Genomic DNA, 9631 nt, shown 5'->3' with positions numbered 1-9631 from the left:
TGAAAACACGGTGGGAGAAAGAAACAAAATGGTAGGATTGAAAAAAATAATAATAAAAAAAATAGAAAAAGGGGTGCAACACGAGGACTTCCCAAGTGGTCACCCAACTTAGTACTACTCTCGCCCAAGCACGCTTAACTGCGGAGTTCTGATGGGATCCGGTGCATTAGTGCTGGTATGATCGCACCCATCACGGAATGCGCAGAAAATGCATATAAGCCATGTCGGCCAGAATCTCCCACGCATGCTCGACCGGTCGGAACGGCCACCGGGACCCGCACGAGCGTGTGCATGAGCATACGAGCCGGGGCGGCTGCACGACTTGAAAACACGGTGGGAGAAAGAAACAAAATGGTAGGATTGAAAAAAATAATAATAAAAAAAATAGAAAAAGGGGTGCAACACGAGGACTACCCAAGTGGTCACCCAACTTAGTACTACTCTCGCCCAAGCACGCTTAACTGCGGAGTTCTGATGGGATCCGGTGCATTAGTGCTGGTATGATCGCACCCATCACGGAATGCGCAGAAAATGCATATAAGCCATGTCGGCCAGAATCTCCCACGCATGCTCGACCGGTCGGAACGGCCACCGGGACCCGCACGAGCGTGTGCATGAGCATACGAGCCGGGGCGGCTGCACGACTTGAAAACACGGTGGGAGAAAGAAACAAAATGGTAGGATTGAAAAAAATAATAATAAAAAAAATAGAAAAAGGGGTGCAACACGAGGACTTCCCAAGTGGTCACCCAACTTAGTACTACTCTCGCCCAAGCACGCTTAACTGCGGAGTTCTGATGGGATCCGGTGCATTAGTGCTGGTATGATCGCACCCATCACGGAATGCGCAGAAAATGCATATAAGCCATGTCGGCCAGAATCTCCCACGCATGCTCGACCGGTCGGAACGGCCACCGGGACCCGCACGAGCGTGTGCATGAGCATACGAGCCGGGGCGGCTGCACGACTTGAAAACACGGTGGGAGAAAGAAACAAAATGGTAGGATTGAAAAAAATAATAATAAAAAAAATAGAAAAAGGGGTGCAACACGAGGACTTCCCAAGTGGTCACCCAACTTAGTACTACTCTCGCCCAAGCACGCTTAACTGCGGAGTTCTGATGGGATCCGGTGCATTAGTGCTGGTATGATCGCACCCACCACGGAATGCGCAGAAAATGCATATAAGCCATGTCGGCCAGAATCTCCCACGCATGCTCGACCGGTCGGAACGGCCACCGGGACCCGCACGAGCGTGTGCATGAGCATACGAGCCGGGGCGGCTGCACGACTTGAAAACACGGTGGGAGAAAGAAACAAAATGGTAGGATTGAAAAAAATAATAATAAAAAAAATAGAAAAAGGGGTGCAACACGAGGACTTCCCAAGTGGTCACCCAACTTAGTACTACTCTCGCCCAAGCACGCTTAACTGCGGAGTTCTAATGGGATCCGGTGCATTAGTGCTGGTATGATCGCACCCATCACGGAATGCGCAGAAAATGCATATAAGCCATGTCGGCCAGAATCTCCCACGCATGCTCGACCGGTCGGAACGGCCACCGGGACCCGCACGAGCGTGTGCATGAGCATACGAGCCGGGGCGGCTGCACGACTTGAAAACACGGTGGGAGAAAGAAACAAAATGGTAGGATTGAAAAAAATAATAATAAAAAAAATAGAAAAAGGGGTGCAACACGAGGACTTCCCAAGTGGTCACCCAACTTAGTACTACTCTCGCCCAAGCACGCTTAACTGCGGAGTTCTGATGGGATCCGGTGCATTAGTGCTGGTATGATCGCACCCATCACGGAATGCGCAGAAAATGCAAATAAGCCATGTCGGCCAGAATCTCCCACGCATGCTCGACCGGTCGGAACGGCCACCGGGACCCGCACGAGCGTGTGCATGAGCATACGAGCCGGGGCGGCTGCACGACTTGAAAACACGGTGGGAGAAAGAAACAAAATGGTAGGATTGAAAAAAATAATAATAAAAAAATAGAAAAAGGGGTGCAACACGAGGACTTCCCAAGTGGTCACCCAACTTAGTACTACTCTCGCCCAAGCACGCTTAACTGCGGAGTTCTGATGGGATCCGGTGCATTAGTGCTGGTATGATCGCACCCATCACGGAATGCGCAGAAAATGCATATAAGCCATGTCGGCCAGAATCTCCCACGCATGCTCGACCGGTCGGAACGGCCACCGGGACCCGCACGAGCGTGTGCATGAGCATACGACCCGGGGCGGCTGCACGACTTGAAAACACGGTGGGAGAAAGAAACAAAATGGTAGGATTGAAAAAAATAATAATAAAAAAAATAGAAAAAGGGGTGCAACACGAGGACTTCCCAAGTGGTCACCCAACTTAGTACTACTCTCGCCCAAGCACGCTTAACTGCGGAGTTCTGATGGGATCCGGTGCATTAGTGCTGGTATGATCGCACCCATCACGGAATGCGCAGAAAATGCATATAAGCCATGTCGGCCAGAATCTCCCACGCATGCTCGACCGGTCGGAACGGCCACCGGGACCCGCACGAGCGTGTGCATGAGCATACGACCCGGGGCGGCTGCACGACTTGAAAACACGGTGGGAGAAAGAAACAAAATGGTAGGATTGAAAAAAATAATAATAAAAAAAATAGAAAAAGGGGTGCAACACGAGGACTTCCCAAGTGGTCACCCGACTTAGTACTACTCTCGCCCAAGCACGCTTAACTGCGGAGTTCTGATGGGATCCGGTGCATTAGTGCTGGTATGATCGCACCCATCACGAAATGCGCAGAAAATGCATATAAGCCATGTCGGCCAGAATCTCCCACGCATGCTCGACCGGTCGGAACGGCCACCGGGACCCGCACGAGCGTGTGCATGAGCATACGAGCCGGGGCGGCTGCACGACTTGAAAACACGGTGGGAGAAAGAAACAAAATGGTAGGATTGAAAAAAATAATAATAAAAAAAATAGAAAAAGGGGTGCAACACGAGGACTTCCCAAGTGGTCACCCAACTTAGTACTACTCTCGCCCAAGCACGCTTAACTGCGGAGTTCTGATGGGATCCGGTGCATTAGTGCTGGTATGATCGCACCCATCACGGAATGCGCAGAAAATGCATATAAGCCATGTCGGCCAGAATCTCCCACGCATGCTCGACCGGTCGGAACGGCCACCGGGACCCGCACGAGCGTGTGCATGAGCATACGAGCCGGGGCGGCTGCACGACTTGAAAACACGGTGGGAGAAAGAAACAAAATGGTAGGATTGAAAAAAATAATAATAAAAAAAATAGAAAAAGGGGTGCAACACGAGGACTTCCCAAGTGGTCACCCAACTTAGTACTACTCTCGCCCAAGCACGCTTAACTGCGGAGTTCTGATGGGATCCGGTGCATTAGTGCTGGTATGATCGCACCCATCACGGAATGCGCAGAAAATGCATATAAGCCATGTCGGCCAGAATCTCCCACGCATGCTCGACCGGTCGGAACGGCCACCGGGACCCGCACGAGCGTGTGCATGAGCATACGAGCCGGGGCGGCTGCACGACTTGAAAACACGGTGGGAGAAAGAAACAAAATGGTAGGATTGAAAAAAATAATAATAAAAAAAATAGAAAAAGGGGTGCAACACGAGGACTTCCCATGTGGTCACCCAACTTAGTACTACTCTCGCCCAAGCACGCTTAACTGCGGAGTTCTGATGGGATCCGGTGCATTAGTGCTGGTATGATCGCACCCATCACGGAATGCGCAGAAAATGCATATAAGCCATGTCGGCCAGAATCTCCCACGCATGCTCGACCGATCGGAACGGCCACCGGGACCCGCACGAGCGTGTGCATGAGCATACGACCCGGGGCGGCTGCACGACTTGAAAACACGGTGGGAGAAAGAAACAAAATGGTAGGATTGAAAAAAATAATAATAAAAAAAATAGAAAAAGGGGTGCAACACGAGGACTTCCCAAGTGGTCACCCAACTTAGTACTACTCTCGCCCAAGCACGCTTAACTGCGGAGTTCTGATGGGATCCGGTGCATTAGTGCTGGTATGATCGCACCCATCACGGAATGCGCAGAAAATGCATATAAGCCATGTCGGCCAGAATCTCCCACGCATGCTCGACCGGTCGGAACGGCCACCGGGACCCGCACGAGCGTGTGCATGAGCATACGAGCCGGGGCGGCTGCACGACTTGAAAACACGGTGGGAGAAAGAAACAAAATGGTAGGATTGAAAAAAATAATAATAAAAAAAATAGAAAAAGGGGTGCAACACGAGGACTACCCAAGTGGTCACCCAACTTAGTACTACTCTCGCCCAAGCACGCTTAACTGCGGAGTTCTGATGGGATCCGGTGCATTAGTGCTGGTATGATCGCACCCATCACGGAATGCGCAGAAAATGCATATAAGCCATGTCGGCCAGAATCTCCCACGCATGCTCGACCGGTCGGAACGGCCACCGGGACCCGCACGAGCGTGTGCATGAGCATACGAGCCGGGGCGGCTGCACGACTTGAAAACACGGTGGGAGAAAGAAACAAAATGGTAGGATTGAAAAAAATAATAATAAAAAAAATAGAAAAAGGGGTGCAACACGAGGACTTCCCAAGTGGTCACCCAACTTAGTACTACTCTCGCCCAAGCACGCTTAACTGCGGAGTTCTGATGGGATCCGGTGCATTAGTGCTGGTATGATCGCACCCATCACGGAATGCGCAGAAAATGCATATAAGCCATGTCGGCCAGAATCTCCCACGCATGCTCGACCGGTCGGAACGGCCACCGGGACCCGCACGAGCGTGTGCATGAGCATACGAGCCGGGGCGGCTGCACGACTTGAAAACACGGTGGGAGAAAGAAACAAAATGGTAGGATTGAAAAAAATAATAATAAAAAAAATAGAAAAAGGGGTGCAACACGAGGACTTCCCAAGTGGTCACCCAACTTAGTACTACTCTCGCCCAAGCACGCTTAACTGCGGAGTTCTGATGGGATCCGGTGCATTAGTGCTGGTATGATCGCACCCACCACGGAATGCGCAGAAAATGCATATAAGCCATGTCGGCCAGAATCTCCCACGCATGCTCGACCGGTCGGAACGGCCACCGGGACCCGCACGAGCGTGTGCATGAGCATACGAGCCGGGGCGGCTGCACGACTTGAAAACACGGTGGGAGAAAGAAACAAAATGGTAGGATTGAAAAAAATAATAATAAAAAAAATAGAAAAAGGGGTGCAACACGAGGACTTCCCAAGTGGTCACCCAACTTAGTACTACTCTCGCCCAAGCACGCTTAACTGCGGAGTTCTAATGGGATCCGGTGCATTAGTGCTGGTATGATCGCACCCATCACGGAATGCGCAGAAAATGCATATAAGCCATGTCGGCCAGAATCTCCCACGCATGCTCGACCGGTCGGAACGGCCACCGGGACCCGCACGAGCGTGTGCATGAGCATACGAGCCGGGGCGGCTGCACGACTTGAAAACACGGTGGGAGAAAGAAACAAAATGGTAGGATTGAAAAAAATAATAATAAAAAAAATAGAAAAAGGGGTGCAACACGAGGACTTCCCAAGTGGTCACCCAACTTAGTACTACTCTCGCCCAAGCACGCTTAACTGCGGAGTTCTGATGGGATCCGGTGCATTAGTGCTGGTATGATCGCACCCATCACGGAATGCGCAGAAAATGCAAATAAGCCATGTCGGCCAGAATCTCCCACGCATGCTCGACCGGTCGGAACGGCCACCGGGACCCGCACGAGCGTGTGCATGAGCATACGAGCCGGGGCGGCTGCACGACTTGAAAACACGGTGGGAGAAAGAAACAAAATGGTAGGATTGAAAAAAATAATAATAAAAAAATAGAAAAAGGGGTGCAACACGAGGACTTCCCAAGTGGTCACCCAACTTAGTACTACTCTCGCCCAAGCACGCTTAACTGCGGAGTTCTGATGGGATCCGGTGCATTAGTGCTGGTATGATCGCACCCATCACGGAATGCGCAGAAAATGCATATAAGCCATGTCGGCCAGAATCTCCCACGCATGCTCGACCGGTCGGAACGGCCACCGGGACCCGCACGAGCGTGTGCATGAGCATACGACCCGGGGCGGCTGCACGACTTGAAAACACGGTGGGAGAAAGAAACAAAATGGTAGGATTGAAAAAAATAATAATAAAAAAAATAGAAAAAGGGGTGCAACACGAGGACTTCCCAAGTGGTCACCCAACTTAGTACTACTCTCGCCCAAGCACGCTTAACTGCGGAGTTCTGATGGGATCCGGTGCATTAGTGCTGGTATGATCGCACCCATCACGGAATGCGCAGAAAATGCATATAAGCCATGTCGGCCAGAATCTCCCACGCATGCTCGACCGGTCGGAACGGCCACCGGGACCCGCACGAGCGTGTGCATGAGCATACGACCCGGGGCGGCTGCACGACTTGAAAACACGGTGGGAGAAAGAAACAAAATGGTAGGATTGAAAAAAATAATAATAAATAAAATAGAAAAAGGGGTGCAACACGAGGACTTCCCAAGTGGTCACCCAACTTAGTACTACTCTCGCCCAAGCACGCTTAACTGCGGAGTTCTGATGGGATCCGGTGCATTAGTGCTGGTTTGATCGCACCCATCACGGAATGCGCAGAAAATGCATATAAGGCATGTCGGCCAGAATCTCCCACGCATGCTCGACCGGTCGGAACGGCCACCGGGACCCGCACGAGCGTGTGCATGAGCATACGAGCCGGGGCGGCTGCACGACTTGAAAACACGGTGGGAGAAAGAAACAAAATTGTAGGATTGAAAAAAATAATAATAAAAAAAATAGAAAAAGGGGTGCAACACGAGGACTTCCCAAGTGGTCACCCAACTTAGTACTGCTCTCGCCCAAGCACGCTTAACTGCGGAGTTCTGATGGGATCCGGTGCATTAGTGCTGGTATGATCGCACCCATCACGGAATGCGCAGAAAATGCATATAAGCCATGTCGGCCAGAATCTCCCACGCATGCTCGACCGGTCGGAACGGCCACCGGGACCCGCACGAGCGTGTGCATGAGCATACGACCCGGGGCGGCTGCACGACTTGAAAACACGGTGGGAGAAAGAAACAAAATGGTAGGATTGAAAAAAATAATAATAAAAAAAATAGAAAAAGGGGTGCAACACGAGGACTTCCCAAGTGGTCACCCAACTTAGTACTACTCTCGCCCAAGCACGCTTAACTGCGGAGTTCTGATGGGATCCGGTGCATTAGTGCTGGTATGATCGCACCCATCACGGAATGCGCAGAAAATGCATATAAGCCATGTCGGCCAGAATCTCCCACGCATGCTCGACCGGTCGGAACGGCCACCGGGACCCGCACGAGCGTGTGCATGAGCATACGAGCCGGGGCGGCTGCACGACTTGAAAACACGGTGGGAGAAAGAAACAAAATGGTAGGATTGAAAAAAATAATAATAAAAAAAATAGAAAAAGGGGTGCAACACGAGGACTTCCCAAGTGGTCACCCAACTTAGTACTACTCTCGCCCAAGCACGCTTAACTGCGGAGTTCTGATGGGATCCGGTGCATTAGTGCTGGTTTGATCGCACCCATCACGGAATGCGCAGAAAATGCATATAAGGCATGTCGGCCAGAATCTCCCACGCATGCTCGACCGGTCGGAACGGCCACCGGGACCCGCACGAGCGTGTGCATGAGCATACGAGCCGGGGCGGCTGCACGACTTGAAAACACGGTGGGAGAAAGAAACAAAATTGTAGGATTGAAAAAAATAATAATAAAAAAAATAGAAAAAGGGGTGCAACACGAGGACTTCCCAAGTGGTCACCCAACTTAGTACTACTCTCGCCCAAGCACGCTTAACTGCGGAGTTCTGATGGGATCCGGTGCATTAGTGCTGGTATGATCGCACCCATCACGGAATGCGCAGAAAATGCATATAAGCCATGTCGGCCAGAATCTCCCACGCATGCTCGACCGGTCGGAACGGCCACCGGGACCCGCACGAGCGTGTGCATGAGCATACGACCCGGGGCGGCTGCACGACTTGAAAACACGGTGGGAGAAAGAAACAAAATGGTAGGATTGAAAAAAATAATAATAAAAAAAATAGAAAAAGGGGTGCAACACGAGGACTTCCCAAGTGGTCACCCAACTTAGTACTACTCTCGCCCAAGCACGCTTAACTGCGGAGTTCTGATGGGATCCGGTGCATTAGTGCTGGTATGATCGCACCCATCACGGAATGCGCAGAAAATGCATATAAGCCATGTCGGCCAGAATCTCCCACGCATGCTCGACCGGTCGGAACGGCCACCGGGACCCGCACGAGCGTGTGCATGAGCATACGAGCCGGGGCGGCTGCACGACTTGAAAACACGGTGGGAGAAAGAAACAAAATGGTAGGATTGAAAAAAATAATAATAAAAAAAATAGAAAAAGGGGTGCAACACGAGGACTTCCCAAGTGGTCACCCAACTTAGTACTACTCTCGCCCAAGCACGCTTAACTGCGGAGTTCTGATGGGATCCGGTGCATTAGTGCTGGTTTGATCGCACCCATCACGGAATGCGCAGAAAATGCATATAAGGCATGTCGGCCAGAATCTCCCACGCATGCTCGACCGGTCGGAACGGCCACCGGGACCCGCACGAGCGTGTGCATGAGCATACGAGCCGGGGCGGCTGCACGACTTGAAAACACGGTGGGAGAAAGAAACAAAATTGTAGGATTGAAAAAAATAATAATAAAAAAAATAGAAAAAGGGGTGCAACACGAGGACTTCCCAAGTGGTCACCCAACTTAGTACTACTCTCGCCCAAGCACGCTTAACTGCGGAGTTCTGATGGGATCCGGTGCATTAGTGCTGGTATGATCGCACCCATCACGGAATGCGCAGAAAATGCATATAAGCCATGTCGGACAGAATCTCCCACGCATGCTCGACCGGTCGGAACGGCCACCGGGACCCGCACGAGCGTGTGCATGAGCATACGACCCGGGGCGGCTGCACGACTTGAAAACACGGTGGGAGAAAGAAACAAAATGGTAGGATTGAAAAAAATAATAATAAAAAAAATAGAAAAAGGGGTGCAACACGAGGACTTCCCAAGTGGTCACCCAACTTAGTACTACTCTCGCCCAAGCACGCTTAACTGCGGAGTTCTGATGGGATCCGGTGCATTAGTGCTGGTATGATCGCACCCATCACGGAATGCGCAGAAAATGCATATAAGCCATGTCGGCCAGAATCTCCCACGCATGCTCGACCGGTCGGAACGGCCACCGGGACCCGCACGAGCGTGTGCATGAGCATACGAGCCGGGGCGGCTGCACGACTTGAAAACACGGTGGGAGAAAGAAACAAAATGGTAGGATTGAAAAAAATAATAATAAAAAAAATAGAAAAAGGGGTGCAACACGAGGACTTCCCAAGTGGTCACCCAACTTAGTACTACTCTCGCCCAAGCACGCTTAACTGCGGAGTTCTGATGGGATCCGGTGCATTAGTGCTGGTATGATCGCACCCATCACGGAATGCGCAGAAAATGCATATAAGCCATGTCGGCCAGAATCTCCCACGCATGCTCGACCGGTCGGAACGGC

The 9631-nt window shown here is 51.3% G+C and overlaps 30 non-coding genes across 30 annotated transcripts; all 30 read right to left on the bottom strand.

Moving 5' to 3' along the window:
- Positions 1-70: 70 nt before the first annotated feature.
- On the bottom strand, positions 71-189 carry LOC127145165 (5S ribosomal RNA). The gene has a single exon (XR_007816944.1). It is a non-coding gene; the product is annotated as a 5S ribosomal RNA (ribosomal RNA).
- A 204-nt stretch (positions 190-393) lies between these two features.
- LOC127144797 (5S ribosomal RNA) lies at positions 394-512 on the bottom strand. The gene has a single exon (XR_007816585.1). It is a non-coding gene; the product is annotated as a 5S ribosomal RNA (ribosomal RNA).
- Positions 513-716: 204 nt separating this feature from the next.
- LOC127145164 (5S ribosomal RNA) lies at positions 717-835 on the bottom strand. Its single transcript, XR_007816943.1, has one exon. It is a non-coding gene; the product is annotated as a 5S ribosomal RNA (ribosomal RNA).
- A 204-nt stretch (positions 836-1039) lies between these two features.
- LOC127145163 (5S ribosomal RNA) lies at positions 1040-1158 on the bottom strand. The gene has a single exon (XR_007816942.1). It is a non-coding gene; the product is annotated as a 5S ribosomal RNA (ribosomal RNA).
- A 204-nt stretch (positions 1159-1362) lies between these two features.
- LOC127145471 (5S ribosomal RNA) lies at positions 1363-1481 on the bottom strand. Its single transcript, XR_007817253.1, has one exon. It is a non-coding gene; the product is annotated as a 5S ribosomal RNA (ribosomal RNA).
- A 204-nt stretch (positions 1482-1685) lies between these two features.
- On the bottom strand, positions 1686-1804 carry LOC127145161 (5S ribosomal RNA). Its single transcript, XR_007816940.1, has one exon. It is a non-coding gene; the product is annotated as a 5S ribosomal RNA (ribosomal RNA).
- A 203-nt stretch (positions 1805-2007) lies between these two features.
- LOC127145160 (5S ribosomal RNA) lies at positions 2008-2126 on the bottom strand. The gene has a single exon (XR_007816939.1). It is a non-coding gene; the product is annotated as a 5S ribosomal RNA (ribosomal RNA).
- Positions 2127-2330: 204 nt separating this feature from the next.
- Positions 2331-2449, bottom strand: LOC127145159 (5S ribosomal RNA). Its single transcript, XR_007816938.1, has one exon. It is a non-coding gene; the product is annotated as a 5S ribosomal RNA (ribosomal RNA).
- A 204-nt stretch (positions 2450-2653) lies between these two features.
- LOC127144690 (5S ribosomal RNA) lies at positions 2654-2772 on the bottom strand. The gene has a single exon (XR_007816478.1). It is a non-coding gene; the product is annotated as a 5S ribosomal RNA (ribosomal RNA).
- A 204-nt stretch (positions 2773-2976) lies between these two features.
- Positions 2977-3095, bottom strand: LOC127145158 (5S ribosomal RNA). Its single transcript, XR_007816937.1, has one exon. It is a non-coding gene; the product is annotated as a 5S ribosomal RNA (ribosomal RNA).
- Positions 3096-3299: 204 nt separating this feature from the next.
- On the bottom strand, positions 3300-3418 carry LOC127145157 (5S ribosomal RNA). Its single transcript, XR_007816936.1, has one exon. It is a non-coding gene; the product is annotated as a 5S ribosomal RNA (ribosomal RNA).
- Positions 3419-3622: 204 nt separating this feature from the next.
- LOC127145084 (5S ribosomal RNA) lies at positions 3623-3741 on the bottom strand. Its single transcript, XR_007816863.1, has one exon. It is a non-coding gene; the product is annotated as a 5S ribosomal RNA (ribosomal RNA).
- A 204-nt stretch (positions 3742-3945) lies between these two features.
- On the bottom strand, positions 3946-4064 carry LOC127145156 (5S ribosomal RNA). The gene has a single exon (XR_007816935.1). It is a non-coding gene; the product is annotated as a 5S ribosomal RNA (ribosomal RNA).
- A 204-nt stretch (positions 4065-4268) lies between these two features.
- Positions 4269-4387, bottom strand: LOC127144795 (5S ribosomal RNA). The gene has a single exon (XR_007816583.1). It is a non-coding gene; the product is annotated as a 5S ribosomal RNA (ribosomal RNA).
- A 204-nt stretch (positions 4388-4591) lies between these two features.
- LOC127145155 (5S ribosomal RNA) lies at positions 4592-4710 on the bottom strand. The gene has a single exon (XR_007816934.1). It is a non-coding gene; the product is annotated as a 5S ribosomal RNA (ribosomal RNA).
- Positions 4711-4914: 204 nt separating this feature from the next.
- Positions 4915-5033, bottom strand: LOC127145154 (5S ribosomal RNA). The gene has a single exon (XR_007816933.1). It is a non-coding gene; the product is annotated as a 5S ribosomal RNA (ribosomal RNA).
- Positions 5034-5237: 204 nt separating this feature from the next.
- Positions 5238-5356, bottom strand: LOC127145470 (5S ribosomal RNA). The gene has a single exon (XR_007817252.1). It is a non-coding gene; the product is annotated as a 5S ribosomal RNA (ribosomal RNA).
- Positions 5357-5560: 204 nt separating this feature from the next.
- LOC127145153 (5S ribosomal RNA) lies at positions 5561-5679 on the bottom strand. Its single transcript, XR_007816932.1, has one exon. It is a non-coding gene; the product is annotated as a 5S ribosomal RNA (ribosomal RNA).
- Positions 5680-5882: 203 nt separating this feature from the next.
- LOC127145152 (5S ribosomal RNA) lies at positions 5883-6001 on the bottom strand. The gene has a single exon (XR_007816931.1). It is a non-coding gene; the product is annotated as a 5S ribosomal RNA (ribosomal RNA).
- Positions 6002-6205: 204 nt separating this feature from the next.
- On the bottom strand, positions 6206-6324 carry LOC127145150 (5S ribosomal RNA). The gene has a single exon (XR_007816929.1). It is a non-coding gene; the product is annotated as a 5S ribosomal RNA (ribosomal RNA).
- A 204-nt stretch (positions 6325-6528) lies between these two features.
- LOC127144637 (5S ribosomal RNA) lies at positions 6529-6647 on the bottom strand. Its single transcript, XR_007816425.1, has one exon. It is a non-coding gene; the product is annotated as a 5S ribosomal RNA (ribosomal RNA).
- Positions 6648-6851: 204 nt separating this feature from the next.
- Positions 6852-6970, bottom strand: LOC127144555 (5S ribosomal RNA). Its single transcript, XR_007816343.1, has one exon. It is a non-coding gene; the product is annotated as a 5S ribosomal RNA (ribosomal RNA).
- Positions 6971-7174: 204 nt separating this feature from the next.
- On the bottom strand, positions 7175-7293 carry LOC127145149 (5S ribosomal RNA). The gene has a single exon (XR_007816928.1). It is a non-coding gene; the product is annotated as a 5S ribosomal RNA (ribosomal RNA).
- A 204-nt stretch (positions 7294-7497) lies between these two features.
- On the bottom strand, positions 7498-7616 carry LOC127144636 (5S ribosomal RNA). Its single transcript, XR_007816424.1, has one exon. It is a non-coding gene; the product is annotated as a 5S ribosomal RNA (ribosomal RNA).
- Positions 7617-7820: 204 nt separating this feature from the next.
- LOC127145148 (5S ribosomal RNA) lies at positions 7821-7939 on the bottom strand. Its single transcript, XR_007816927.1, has one exon. It is a non-coding gene; the product is annotated as a 5S ribosomal RNA (ribosomal RNA).
- Positions 7940-8143: 204 nt separating this feature from the next.
- Positions 8144-8262, bottom strand: LOC127145147 (5S ribosomal RNA). Its single transcript, XR_007816926.1, has one exon. It is a non-coding gene; the product is annotated as a 5S ribosomal RNA (ribosomal RNA).
- Positions 8263-8466: 204 nt separating this feature from the next.
- On the bottom strand, positions 8467-8585 carry LOC127144635 (5S ribosomal RNA). The gene has a single exon (XR_007816423.1). It is a non-coding gene; the product is annotated as a 5S ribosomal RNA (ribosomal RNA).
- Positions 8586-8789: 204 nt separating this feature from the next.
- Positions 8790-8908, bottom strand: LOC127145146 (5S ribosomal RNA). The gene has a single exon (XR_007816925.1). It is a non-coding gene; the product is annotated as a 5S ribosomal RNA (ribosomal RNA).
- Positions 8909-9112: 204 nt separating this feature from the next.
- LOC127145145 (5S ribosomal RNA) lies at positions 9113-9231 on the bottom strand. Its single transcript, XR_007816924.1, has one exon. It is a non-coding gene; the product is annotated as a 5S ribosomal RNA (ribosomal RNA).
- Positions 9232-9435: 204 nt separating this feature from the next.
- Positions 9436-9554, bottom strand: LOC127145144 (5S ribosomal RNA). Its single transcript, XR_007816923.1, has one exon. It is a non-coding gene; the product is annotated as a 5S ribosomal RNA (ribosomal RNA).
- Between the last annotated feature and the right edge of the window lie 77 nt (positions 9555-9631).

Source organism: Cucumis melo, chromosome 12, assembly GCF_025177605.1.
Source record: "Cucumis melo cultivar AY chromosome 12, USDA_Cmelo_AY_1.0, whole genome shotgun sequence".
Classification (NCBI taxonomy): domain Eukaryota; kingdom Viridiplantae; phylum Streptophyta; class Magnoliopsida; order Cucurbitales; family Cucurbitaceae; genus Cucumis; species Cucumis melo.
The sequence above is the reverse complement of the archived record's forward strand: the minus strand, read 5'-3'. Positions and strand labels throughout refer to the sequence as shown.